The sequence below is a fragment of the Pan troglodytes genome, chromosome 8, assembly GCF_028858775.2.
Source record: "Pan troglodytes isolate AG18354 chromosome 8, NHGRI_mPanTro3-v2.0_pri, whole genome shotgun sequence".
Taxonomy (NCBI): domain Eukaryota; kingdom Metazoa; phylum Chordata; class Mammalia; order Primates; family Hominidae; genus Pan; species Pan troglodytes.
In genome coordinates, this window is record NC_072406.2 from 76,144,358 (window position 1) to 76,157,886 (window position 13,529).

The 13,529-nt window shown below is 41.5% G+C and overlaps 1 pseudogene; it reads right to left on the reverse strand.

Annotated features, from left to right (window-relative positions):
* Positions 1 to 11,635: 11,635 nt before the first annotated feature.
* LOC450492 (large ribosomal subunit protein eL8-like) lies at positions 11,636 to 12,510 on the reverse strand (annotated as a pseudogene).
* Positions 12,511 to 13,529: the final 1,019 nt, after the last annotated feature.

Here is a 13,529-nt window from a genome sequence, read left to right on the forward strand (position 1 = left end):
CCTATTCTAGAAATTTCATATAAATGGAATCATGCAATCTATGGTCTTTTGTTTCTGGCTTCTTTTAGTGTAATGTTTTCAAGGTTTACCTATGTCATAACATGTATGAATACTTCATTTTTTTAATGGCTGAATAATATTAATTATATGGATATATCACATTTTGTTTATCCATTCATCAGCTGACAGACATTGGGATTGTTTTCATTTTTTGGCTATTATGAATAATGCTGCTATAAATGTTTGTGTACAGGCCATTCATATTTTAGCATTAATTAGTCAACTCAAAAGTCAACTGCTCTAGGAAGTCTGCCATGATCTGTCCTCCTCCTTCTTTCCCCTTTGTCCCTGTTCCATTTAATTACTCTCCCTTCTCTCAGTATCTTGTATGTCTGTTATTAATACTTACTCTCTAGGGTCATGGTTTATTTATTGTCTCACCTGTCACCTCTGTGAAAGCAAGAGTTATGTCTTATTTTATCCCTAGCTCCTATTAATATTAAGTTTACAACTAGTTCTATTTCTCAACAAATTGCTGAATTTACATATATGGCCTTTGACAATGAGTATTTATATTTCACTCTTTAAGGAATTTCAGGCTCTCAGTTCAGCCTGAAAATTCCACATATTTTTCTTTAGTTTCCCACTTATCTGTCACTCCCTTGGTCCTTTTTGGTTATGGCTGGGATCCCAAGGTGGCTGGAATCTGTCCGTCCTGGTCATTCATGGTGAACCAGTGGGAGGCACCAAGGGGCTTCAGAAAAGTCAGATTTTAAAAAACTTTACTTTGAAAATGTTAATCTTTTTGCATCTTACCTTTTATTTTTCCTTTTTGAGCTTTAAAGGGAGGGAAACACCCATTGGGGTGCTCCATGGGGGTGTTGATTCAGGGGAGCATTGGGGTAGGTGGAGGAGAATCCTCATAAACGTGTGGGGCTACAGGCCGAGGAGAGGCTTCTTGGACTTGGCAAAAGACGAGATTACTGTTGACGACACAGTTGGGGCTTCTCTTGAGCATCTGCTCAGCTGGAGCTGCCATCTTTTGCATATTTTACAGGGAATTCTCAGAGCTTCCTTTTGGTCTCCAGGCCTCTGTGTGGTTGACATAGCTTTTGAAGCTGCTGCAGCCCTTCACAGCCAAAGGACAAATGTCACATCATCAGGCTGGCTCCTGAGCTGCCATGGCTGGGGCTGCCATTCCTTGCTCTTAGGTTGGCTATGTCCCTCAATACTCTTGTTGCCACCATTGCTTACCATCTCAGAGCAACCTTCTGTTTTGAGATTGCTAATTTGCTGGCTTGTAGCCTCACTAGAATCTCTGGTTTTGGAAAATCAAGACCTTGTTTCAGTTCTATATTCACAGTGCCAAGCACAGTGCTTGGGACTTCGTAGGTTCTCAGAGACTGTTTTTGAGTGGGTCACTTCTTGGCATTCTTTAGGGTCTGGTGGGGAGGTAGATCCAAGAGAGAGGGGTTCTCCAGGTGTGGGAAACAAGCACCTATGAGCATAGAACGAGACTGGAGACATTGGCACATTTTTGCTTAGAGAAAGCCAGTCTTGGAATTTAAACTTTTGTTCTGGCAAGCTTGTCTAAATGACCTTTTATTTCCTGTAGACGGATGGTATCTCTCTATCTACTCATGGGGTGCTAGACCTTTGCATAGGGCTTCTGGAATGGTTTCCCGCTCTGAACTTTTAGAAAAGGCATGTGACTCCAGAATTATCTGCCTTTCTTGATCTGGAATTGCCTCAGCTTGCTGAAGGCATCTTAAAGGACCTGTTTGTTTCCACCCTAAAAATAAATTCCTGGGCATGTGTATGTAGCATTTGGTACATTTTCTAAGAGCTTTTAGAGAATTTTTTCATGGGACCCACACAGCCCCATGAGGCTGGGGCCATGACTTATCCTTCTATCATTTGGAATGCTGACATGGGGCTGCCTACCTGGAAGACACTTAGTACCTCTGGTTTCAGGGAGAATGTGGCAAGGATTTGCTTTTACTGTTTTTACAAAAAAGGCAATGAGGATGAAAGAGGTAATGGCTATTTAGAGGCAAATACAGGTTTTCTTTGTCTCTTTCACCATACATTTCTAATCACCTTTTGATAATTAATTTGTGTTGATGGCACATGACTGCTTTAGTTAGTTGGTATATTTTGTTAATAAATTCATTTCTATCTTTCCTCTGGGCTCACTGTTTGGGTTTCCCTTGCCTTTCCATTCTTTTGCCTGTGTTTTGAGAATGAGCAGCCACGTCATCAAATCAGTGGGGTATCCCCACAAAACAAAACAAAGCACCCAAAATAATAAGGGTGATGTGTGTCTGCAGGTTTGGAGAGAATCCAACCATAGTGGTGCTCACATACCAAATAAAATGAAATTCCAAGGCGCAGAAGCCCCATCCTTGTATTGTATAGCAGCACCGAGGGACATTTTCAGCACATAGGACACAAGGGATGACTAACATGGATTTCACTCTCTCCTTCAAGTACTTACAAGTGATATTCACTCTGCAGTTAATCAAGTGCTACTTGACAGATTGTGCCATCTTTTCTGATGTATGCTTATTTTCATTGTCTCCAAAGACTGTGAGCTCTGAGAGGTCATGTCTTCCACATCTATGCAGCTCTCACAGTGCCTCCCACACACTGAAACCCAATGAAGAACTGATTTTGGACATTTGGATCAACTGGATATTTTCATTGGAATATCCCATCTTTAGTTCAAATTCAGTATGAGTTACCTTACTCCCCTCTTTGTTCAAAAACAGTTTAAGTGAGCTTACATGTCATGTAACAAGATAACACAAATTAGAGATGGGTGGGGAAAAATAAGAAAAACAAGAATAGGGCCATAGAGTGGATTCCTCAGAGGTACACATGCTGCAGGAGGACCACAGATTTGGCTTTACAGGACTAACTGAGATTAGTTACACAGTTCATTGTCTGTATAATAAAAGCCATCCAGCTTCTCAGAAGTAGAACAATCACTGGACCTCAAGAGCCTAAAGAAGTTTCTTGAAGGATGTCCATAAGATTCACAGCTCTCCTCTGGCCTGGGCTATCCAAGAGGTAGATTTTAGAGTATAGAGAGGAATGAATGGACTGCACAGCTTCCAACCAATCCTTCCTGATTTTTATTTCTCCCATATGAGCTTTTGCTCAAATGCAGTTTATTTTTAAGAGAACATACCCTTCTTTATCTCGCCCTAACTATTCCTTCTGCTTCCCTTTTTCTGAAAGAAAACAATAACCACACAGCCACATAAGTCTGTATGACCATGGTTGTATAGGACTTCTTTGCTCATTTGTTTCCATATCCAATCAGTCATCAAAATCTGTTCCTTTCTTCCTTTCTCTTCTTCTCCCACTGTCCCTTCCTCCTCCTCTCCTACCCTCCCTTCCTCCTCCTCTCCTTTCCTTCCTTTCTTTTTCCTTCTGTCTTTCTCTCCCTTCCTCCTTCCCTTCTCCCATCACTTCCTTCTTTCCTTCATGACTTACTGTATACCAGGAGCTGGGCTAAACAAAAAGGCATGATTTTATGTAACAGTCAGCAAGGAGACTGTCCAATCAGAAATTATATCAGCTTTAGCACAGGAGCAAGGTCCTCAAAGCCTTCGCTTGCGCTAGGCGTAAACTCTTCAGTTCCTGGATTTGGAAGAGGCATTGTTTCAGGGAGTTCCAGGAGGGCTAAGGTGGTGGGGCATGCACGGGGTTGGGTGGGTCATGGTTTCAGGAAAGGGGTGCTTTCAATATTCACAAGTAATGAAGTGTTTCAGTATTTTAACAGCTGGTAGAGCTGCATTGGCAGATGTTGGCTGCATATCAGTCCTGAGTAAATGGAGTCACAAAGATAACTCAGCTGTAGTTCCTACCCTGGAGGATACTGTAGTTCACCATCTTCAGAATGTGTTTAAAACCATCCTTTCCTCTCCCTGTTTGTTGCTACGGTTGTATTTTAGACACTCACTATCTCAGGCTTCACTGATTATAATTATTTCTTAATAGGTCTGCTGGATTTTAATTTTTTTCTTCTCTTATTTTCCCTCTTTCCAATGTTTCATGTATGTACTGTCAGAGAAAATTCCCCCAAATATTGCATTGACCATGCTATATTACTTCTAATCCAAAACCATCAATGGCCTTTCTCTCTTCTTCAGATTGATATTTGAACTCTTTACCTGGGCATCTGAGTCCCTTAATTTTGTACCTGCACCGTTTCATCAAGTGATATGGTGTCACCGAAGAAGGATAAGCTGTGGTCCCCCCTGTTCTTAAGTACTTACAATGGGTGATGTGGTATGGAAGAGATGTTTGTAATAATTGTTATACAGTGAAAGCAAATGGGGGAAACAGATAGGTGATGGTGGTGTGTGGGGTGATGCAGGCTGATGGTGCTGGCAGGGACAGTGAGGAAATAGTCTCTTTGAGTCTGATTTCTCTTGACAAGCTGACAACAATCAATTCCTAGTCCAAAGGCTCTGATTTCTAGGTGGTTGAGCCTGGGATGGATAAAGGAGGTTTGTCAACCTCAAAATGAAATTTGTTATTCTTTCTGGGGTGCAAACCGAGGATATGAAAGCTTTTCAAAGTGTATGAACTCTGAGTAAATTCCAAGCCGGGTTAGTGCAAATGACTTTGAAACTCATCATATTCTACCAGCTCCCTCAGAAAGTGAACTGTCAGCTTTGAATGGTTGTATGGCATCCTGAGCTGGACTGGATTCACAGGACGAGTCTGCGGGAGAAGTGTTTGGAGTTCTTTCTCTGAGCTGCTCTTTAGGAGAAAGCTTGGCTCAGTAAAACCTAAGTTTAGACCAAGAGAGATTGTTCCTACCTCCCATGTACTGAGACCCGCTTTACATGGCTGCTACAAGTTAGGCATTTTGCTCATATTTTCATACATGCTCTCATTTAATCTTCACTATTATCTTGTAAGGTAGATGTTATATTGAAACCCAAAGACTAATTTATCTGAGATCTCCCCTTGTCTAAATCCTAGAGTCAGGATTGTAGGATTACCAGAATCTGTGCTCTTTCCACTCTCATTGTCTTTCTAGAGCTAATGCTTTTTAGAAGTGTTGGAAAGGCAAGGATTATACTTTTACATGCACATTGGGAATGAGACTTTAAAGCCTCTAAATCCCACTGCTATTCCCCCTTACTGATAAGGGCAGATAAATGTCCATCTACCCTAGGAAATAAGGATACCCTTCTTCTTAGGCAGAAGTTCCCTTATTTCATGGTTGAGTGACCTCAGCAAGACCATCTCAGTCCTTCAGTCATATGCCTCTATATTCACTTCAGTGCCTTTTTTGGTTTTTGGCAGTGAAGTTCCTTTCAGACAGAGCATTATGCTCTTACTTGCCAATATCCCCACCATTATCTCTGGCTTGCTTTAATCATTTATGCTGCTGCTGTTTGGAATTTGATTTGAGTTGTTGTGAGGTTTAAATAGGATCATCCATGTAAAGTGCTTGGTACAGTCACTGGCACATTGTAAGAGCTAATAAATGGCAGCTACCACAGTGGTTTTCACTGAGCGGAGAGTACCTCATAATCACAAGGTAAGCCCTCACTCTGGACTACTTCTTCAGATGAACGTGGTTAGTTGACAAGACTTGGAGGAGATGAGGCACAGGTCAGATAAGGTTTTAAACAGGCATGGTAGTCAGGAAGGGCCTTACAAGTGTGATGATCTGCCCCAGAGGATTTCCTGAGCATTCAGATGGACTCATCAAGACACAGTTTAGCATATTTTGGCCCACATCCCAAATGTGGCCTACTGCCTATTTCTCCATAACTTGTGAGTTAATTTTTTTTACAGTTTTAAATGGTTGAAAAAATTCTAAAAAAGAATAATATTTGTGACACATGAAAATTGTATGAAATTCACATTTCACATTCCAAAAGTAAAGTTTTATTGGTACACAGCCATGCCTATTTGTTTATGTATTGTCAACGGCTGCCTTCACTCTGAGTGAAGTGAAGAGTGGTGTAGTAGTGACAAGAGACTATATGGCCTGCAAAGTTGAACATATTTACTCTCTGGCCCTTTATAGAAAGGTTTACTCCAGTGTAAGGTAGAGTGATTTAAGAAAGGGAGATAAGTGAACACTTAAACATATATAACTCAGTTTACAAAGCTTCCAAGGAGAGGCCCTGCTCACTTGGGCCATGAAATTAGATTCTGTCTAGTTTCGGTTCAGTTCAGTAAATAATTACTCAATGCTTCCTATATGACAGAAATATTCTCTGCCCATAGAAACCTCACAATATTATAAATTCATAGACTTGTAGGAAGGAATGCAGAACCACTGAGGTTTAAGTTTAAATCCTGGCTCCATTGTTTACGAGTTATATGTGCTGCTGGATTTCTTCTGTTTGCCTCTCTAGATCTACCCTTCTGTCTTCGATACCCTGTTCTGGGACTGCGGAGGCTGACTCATGGATTTCACTGAAGAGCTGTCTTGCTATTCAGGTTCCAGGTGGATTTGGCTGATGGAAGGAGGAGAGGGAATCAAGATAGTTTTTTTTCCAGTTCTCTCCTTACCTATTCGTTGTGGTTGGCTGCATGCCTCTACTAAATGCCACAGCTCCTGATGGAAGGCCTTTCCCATACAGCTACTCTCTCTTCTGGGTACTGGTAACTACTCCCTCCTCTTTCCCTTGGGTTTAGAGTTGTAATAGGCTCTGATAACAATAGTTTTAGGCTGTTACAATAGCTCTTGTTGGTTTTCAAACATCATTCCAGCATTTATAAACAGTTTGAATGAGCTTCAGTTTCCTCATCTGTAAAATTAGGATACCATGTGAGTCGTGATCACAGCACATATAAGCTCCTAGCACAGTGTCTGGGCATGCAATAAGGGCTCAGTAAGTGCTATTTACTTTCTGCTTTTCTTGAGAGCTTATAATTTCTTAAGAGGAACAAGTCGAATGGCTGCAGAAAAGTTTAAACCAAATTAAGGCAGTGATTTCGGATTATTAGGAAAGGACACATTTGGGAAATAATTTATAGGTGTTGTAAGCAATGCTTGCAGAGTCTGGGTATATGGGATAAGAGAGAGGGAGGAATCAGGGACAAATTTGATTTTTCTGCGTGTGTTATTGTGTGGACAGTAGGGAGAGAAAATGCAGGGGAATTTTCATATTAGAGAAGAAGATGAGTTTCATCAGAACAAGTAGAATTTGAAATGCCTGTAAGATGACCAGGTGACAGTGTTAGGCAGGTGGTTGGCTGGGTGGCACTGGAGAAGGGTCTGGGTAGGCAAGGAACATTTGAGAATCATCATTATACTAAGAAATAGATAAGAAAGTAGAAGAGGCTGCTGTGTGTCATAGGTTTGGTGGGATGACAGATGCCCTAATGGTAAAAGGACTAGACTGGAAGTCAAGTGATTTTACTTCTTTTTTTTATTTTAATTTTTAATTTTAATTTTTTATAGCGACAAGATCTCATTCTCTCACCCAGGCTGGAGTGCAGTGGTACCATCAGAGCTCACTGCAGCCTCAAACTCATTGGCTCAAGTGATCCTCCCACCACTCCCAAGTAGCTGGGACTACAGGTGCATGCCACTGCACCCAGCTAATTTTAGTATTTTTTTTGTAGGGATGGACTCTCATTATGTTGCCCAGGCTGGTCTTGAACTCCTGGCTTCAAGCCATCCTCCCGCATCAACTTCCCAATGTGCCTAAGATTATAGGCATGAGCCATTGTGCCCAGCTGGTTTTATTTCTTGATCTGGTTTACCAGTCACTGGCTGTTTAACCTTGGAGATGTTACTTAGTTGTACTGACAATCTGTTTTCTCCAGCAAATGTAAAATGAGAAGACTGGACTATGTAATATCTATTATGCTATAGAACTTGCAATCTAATTGGGAGGCAAATCATGGAATAACTAGAGATTACTGATAGTATTATCAAGTTCTTTCTGAAGGAAAGCCCCCAGAGACCCATGATCTTCCTAATCAATGGCTATTGTTTAGTGAGAAGGCAGCACACAAAAACTAAGACTCAGTTTCATGGATTAATGATAACAACAACAACAACAACGGCAATATTTATTGTGAGTGCTTATTGTGTACCAGGTACTCTTCATGGGTTTTACATCTATTAATATTTAATCTTTGCAATAACCTTATGAAGTAGAGACTATTAGGAACCTCCATTTTACAAAAAATGAGAGCATAAAAAGGTCAAATATCCCACTCAAAGTCACAAAGGACGTAAGGATTGAAACCCAAGCTGCTTGGTTCCTGAGCCCAAGTATTTAATCACAGACTGTCTGCTCACAGGGAAAACTGTGAGCTCTGGGGAAATAAGAGGCAGAGGCATACACATTGGAACTAGTAATGTTTTTAGATTTACCATGATTTTAAGAGAGGCATGGTCAGGAAGCAAACTCAGTTATGATTATACTTACCAGTTGTAGGAATCTTAGTTGCTGGCTAATATTTTCACTATACTTGCAGGTAGTATAACAGATATCCCTTTAATTGGTACATTTTGGTAACAACTAAAAAAATTGCATATTAACGCATATATAATATGTACTAACATATATTAATATATGCAGATTCAGCCTTTTGCGCACCTTCATCCCTCCTCCTCCTCCTCCCCCAAGAATCACTTTTTCTGAATTGTGCTTGGCTATGTTACCATCATCTACAATGAAGGTAGGCGAAAGACAGATGACTCTTATCCTTGTGAGTCTTGTAAGGGTATTATTGAGGTCATTGCTTGTTTACTTTCTATAAAGTCTCTCTTATAAGGACTCCACAGGTGAAATTCCCTTGTGGTCTTGTTAATATTAATTGTACTTCTTACACCAACCATTTTAGATATTTTTATTAGAGACCCGTTAGTGAAATAAATGACCAAGTTGTTCTTTTCACAGTGGGCTCTTGAAAACATAAGAGGCAAATCTGTGGCCAATGGTAGTGTCTGTGCTTATGCAGTTTTAGCTTTACTTCTGGTCCCAGTTTGTGATCCTTTGTTTGCTGTTCTTTCCTTTTCCACCTGCTTTTCTTTTGTAGCATCTTGTTGTAGCTTATGGAACCAGGCAGAATTTAAATCAATATCTGTGTGCATGTAACCCCACCCGCATATTCACGAAATGCATATCCACAGTGCATTTTGGACTCTCTCTCCAGAAGGCTGGCTTGCCAACACAGGGACTATTAAGGTTCTATAACAACTCAACATACTTGCTGATAACAAGGAGGTCATCAAAAAGAAACTGATTATTAGGAGGATTATCACAACCATCAATTTACAATCCCTTTGGTGAGTGTTGGTTGCACTTAATGACTCACTGAAGATCAAGTCACACTCCCTTTCAGCAGTAATGTGAGCCTAATAAGCATTAGTGTGATGAGGGCAATGAGTAAACAATCATCTTTGTGATGATTACAATTTGGTCTAGGCAGGAGGGAAAATATTCCTGACTGGGCTTGCTTGACTGTGACAGGAGATGGAGAGGCAGAAGCTGGTAGAGGAAAGAAGAGGGCTGGAGGGGTTAAAAAATGTCGAGTAAATGAGCTTAAGAGACTTGGAGTTGGGGTAGGGAAGAGAGTGTGTGTGGAGGATTAAAGGAAGTCACAGGGAGCTTGATTCAGAGTGGGAGTGAGAGAAGCAGCACACTGGTGTATGTAAGAGCATGGCTCAGATTACTGGCTCCATTGCTTACTGTGTGACCTTGGGCAAGTCACTTGACCTCTGTGTCTCAATTTCCTCAATTGGAAAAGCAGAATAAAGAAGCACCTACCCCATAGGGTTGGTGAGGAATTAAATGGGGATAATTCATGTAAAGTGCTCTGATCAGTGCTTGGTGCATTTATGGGTATTCAATAATTGGTAGTACTTATGCTGCTGCTGTTACACTGTAGAATAGAGAATGCAAAGGTTCTTATCTCAGGCTTCTGAGGTTCTAGGAGCCATCTTATGGAAATGTAATTCTGGGAGCCATCTTATGTTATTTAAGCAACATACAGACTTATAACTTGTATTATGTATTATATGCCACATATTTTGTCAGTCATTTCATTTATACTGTGTTCTTACAATCTCATCTCCCCGTGTATTTCTGCACATCAACATATAAGCCTGGACACACAGTAGATGCTCAGTAAGGACTCATTGAGTTGAATTGAGGGGTGTACTTAATAAATAATATTTTGCAATAATGTAGACATTTGTGAGCTGGAAATTGCAAATGAAAATATTATCATGAAAATACCACTAATAATATTAAGCATAAGATTATATAGGATTTTTGCCTTTTCTCAACTTTTCCATAAACACATTAGTCCTCATAAGCCCAATGAGGTGGACAACATGCTACCATCAGCCCCATTTTACAGATGAGGAAATGTGCGTGTCAGTGAGGTTCAATCTTGAGCTTAGATGCCGCAGCCAATAGGCGATGGAGCTGGAGTCAGAATTCAGGTCTTTGGACACCTCCATCAAATAAATGGTTGTTCATACTGTTTGGAGTCAGGAAACCTGGGATCTGTCATTAACTACTTAGGAACCTGTGTGGAGTTTCTCTTCTTAACCTGTAATGTGAAGGAGTTTACAAACTCAAATTTTTACAGGGTCAGGTACGTGCGAACTGCAGGTGGACGCAGAGATAGAGGAGTGGGGACAACTGTGAGTAACTGCAGATCGCTGCCCTACCTGAAGGGGGCAGCTGCTGGTCAGCTCAGAGGTGCCTGGTGTGCAGGAAATGAAGGCCCCCACATGGACAACACTAACAAGTTTTTCAAGAAAAGCCCTAAATTTGGCTTTTTATATGAATTTCCCAATTTTAAGTATTGATAACTAATTGAAATGAAAAGCAAACATACACATTACAAGGGCCAAATTAAAAAATATGTGGGCCAAATCAGGCCCAAATTACCAGATTGCACCCTCTATATGAGATTATTTTCAAGGGCCCTTTCAGCTCTAAGAGGCAATGAAAAAGACCCAGTAGCTTCCTGCTGAAAGGCAAGAAATTATTTATCTCCACTCATGGTCAAAACTCATCATCTCTTTTTCCATCAGAGAATATTCCTTGGTACCAGGGGGTGATGCCACCCCAAGCCTCCCAAGTTTTCACTTGCGCAGAGGAGCTGGAATTACCATGCTACACTGCAGTGAGTGACAGATGTAGATGCAGGGGGAGAGAAAAGCAGACCTTGGTTTAATTATGTAAATCTATGGCTACGCTTTAATAAAGCAGTGCAATAAAACTGTCTTAACTGCCAAGTTTGGGAAATAGGATGAGCGGGGTTTTCATTCCCGGTACTATATTTGGGAAGAAAAAAAATAAGAAGAAAAATGCAGAAGCGCTGATTCATCTCTGAAACCCTTCAGAAGCATGTCAGAGATTCCTGTGCTTCTTGCCTCTGCCAAACGACATTTGCAGTGACAACTGGTGCCGAAACCCTAGCAGCCCACACAGAACTCCTTGGGAAAGGAGAAAGCTGAAGTTTCAAGGTTGATGTTTTCTAATGAGATCTCAGACAGTTGAGCTTTCTAGTATTACCTGCCAACTCTTCCTCAAACTAGTCAGCCTTCTCTTTGCCTTACAACCCTGCTTCTGCTGCTTTTTGCTAGAATGTGACAAAAGGTGACCTGGGCTTGCCATTTTTTTTGAAGGAAAATTTGTATTATTTTAATTATTTTTATGTACAGAAAACTCAACAGTGTACATTTAACCCAGTTTAGTGGCAAGTTCTTTAGCCTTTGCCTTTTCGAGCTTGGCGATACGAGCCACGGACTTAGGACCCAGGACGTTGCCGCCCCAGTGACAGCGGATCTCATCGTATCTGTATCTGTCGTTGTAATTGGTCCTGATAGCTTCCACCAGCTTAGCCAAAGTGTCTTTGTCTTCCGAGTTCACCTGTGTGAAGGCGACAGTGGTGCAGGTCTTCCTGTGGACTAGACGTCCCAGTCTTGCCTTCCCCTTGATAATGCAGTAAGGGACCCCCCATTTTACGACACAGGGCAGGCAAGAAGACAACCAGCTCGATGGGATCCACATCGTGTGCAATCACCACCAGTTGAGCTTTCTTGTTCTCCACCAAGGTGGTGATGGTGTTAACTCCTGCTCGAAGGACAGGTGGTCTCTTGGTGGGGGCGTCCCCTTTGCCAGCAGCTTTCTTCTCGGCCTGGGCCAACAGCCTTCTTCTCTTGCTTTGTCTCTGGTCTGTACTTGTGGGCCAGCTTAAGCAGCTGAGTAGCTGTTTGGCGGTCCAGGGCCTGGGTGAACTGGTTAATCGCAGGAGGCACTTTCAGCCACTTATAGAGGATGGCTCTCTGCCGCTGCAACCTGATATAGCAGGGCCATTTCACAAAGCGGGTGAAGTGTCTTTTGGGCTGGATGTCCTGTCCAATGCCAAAATTCTTAGGCCTTTTCTCAAACAGGGGATTCACCACTTTCTTAGCCTCCTGCTTCTTCATGACAGCAGGGGCCGGAACCACCTTCCTTCCCTTGGCCTTCTTTCCTTTCGGCATCTTGGGCGGCGGGAGGAGAGCGGGTTTGCCATTTTTGAAAGCTGGTGATAGCGGGCTTGTGAATGTGGTGGCAGGTATTTCTTTCCCCATCAGGTGGTGGGGGCTGGAGTGCTGTTCTCCGTGTTTTAACTATCCAAATACGTGCTTGTTTGTTTTGATTTCAGTATTTTTTTAAAAAAACCCATTTTCATATTATAGGACTAGGATTTTCATGGCCAGGACTCTATTGGTCATGAGCAGCAGATGCCCACCCTAAAGAGCTAAGCCACAAGTGCCCATAGGAGTGGAATTCCCAGAGCAGATGCTTTGTACTTTATGGACATCCAGTTCTATTACCAGGTTAGAGCTTTTGCCAATAAAGAAAACTGAAAGGGCAACCACTCTCTCATTTCTTCAACAAATAAACAAACAACTTGCATGGAAAAAGAGATAGGGAGCATGAGAGAGAGAGAGAGAAACTGTAAATTAAAACAGTGTTCTGGGCCACATGAATCAATGAAAGGTTTAGGAACCTTATTTGCATTCTAAATTAAACAAACTATTAAGAATTTACATGTCAGTTAGGGAACAATGAGGGAATATTAAGGAATTATTATTATTATTATTATTTTAGATAGAGTCTTGCTCTGTCACCCAGGCTGGAGTACAGTGGCGTGATCATGGCTCACTGCAGCCTTGATCTCCTGGGCCCAAACAATCCTTTTTCTTTAGCCTTCCAAGTAGTTGGGACTATAGGCATGTGCCACCACACCTGGCAGATTTTTAGTTTTTTTTTTTTTTATAGATACATGGTCTCCCTACGTTGCCCAGGCTGGTCTCCCGTTCCTGGGCTCATGGGATCCTCCTGACTTGGCCTCCCAAAGTGCTGGAATTACGGGCGTGAGCCACCATGCCCAGCCTAAAGTTTTTACAGGTGATAATAATATTGTGGTTCTGTTTTTAAAAAGTCTTTATCTTTTAGAGATATGTGCTAAAATATTTATGGATAAAGTAATGTAATGTCTGGAATTAAAAGAAAGTAATC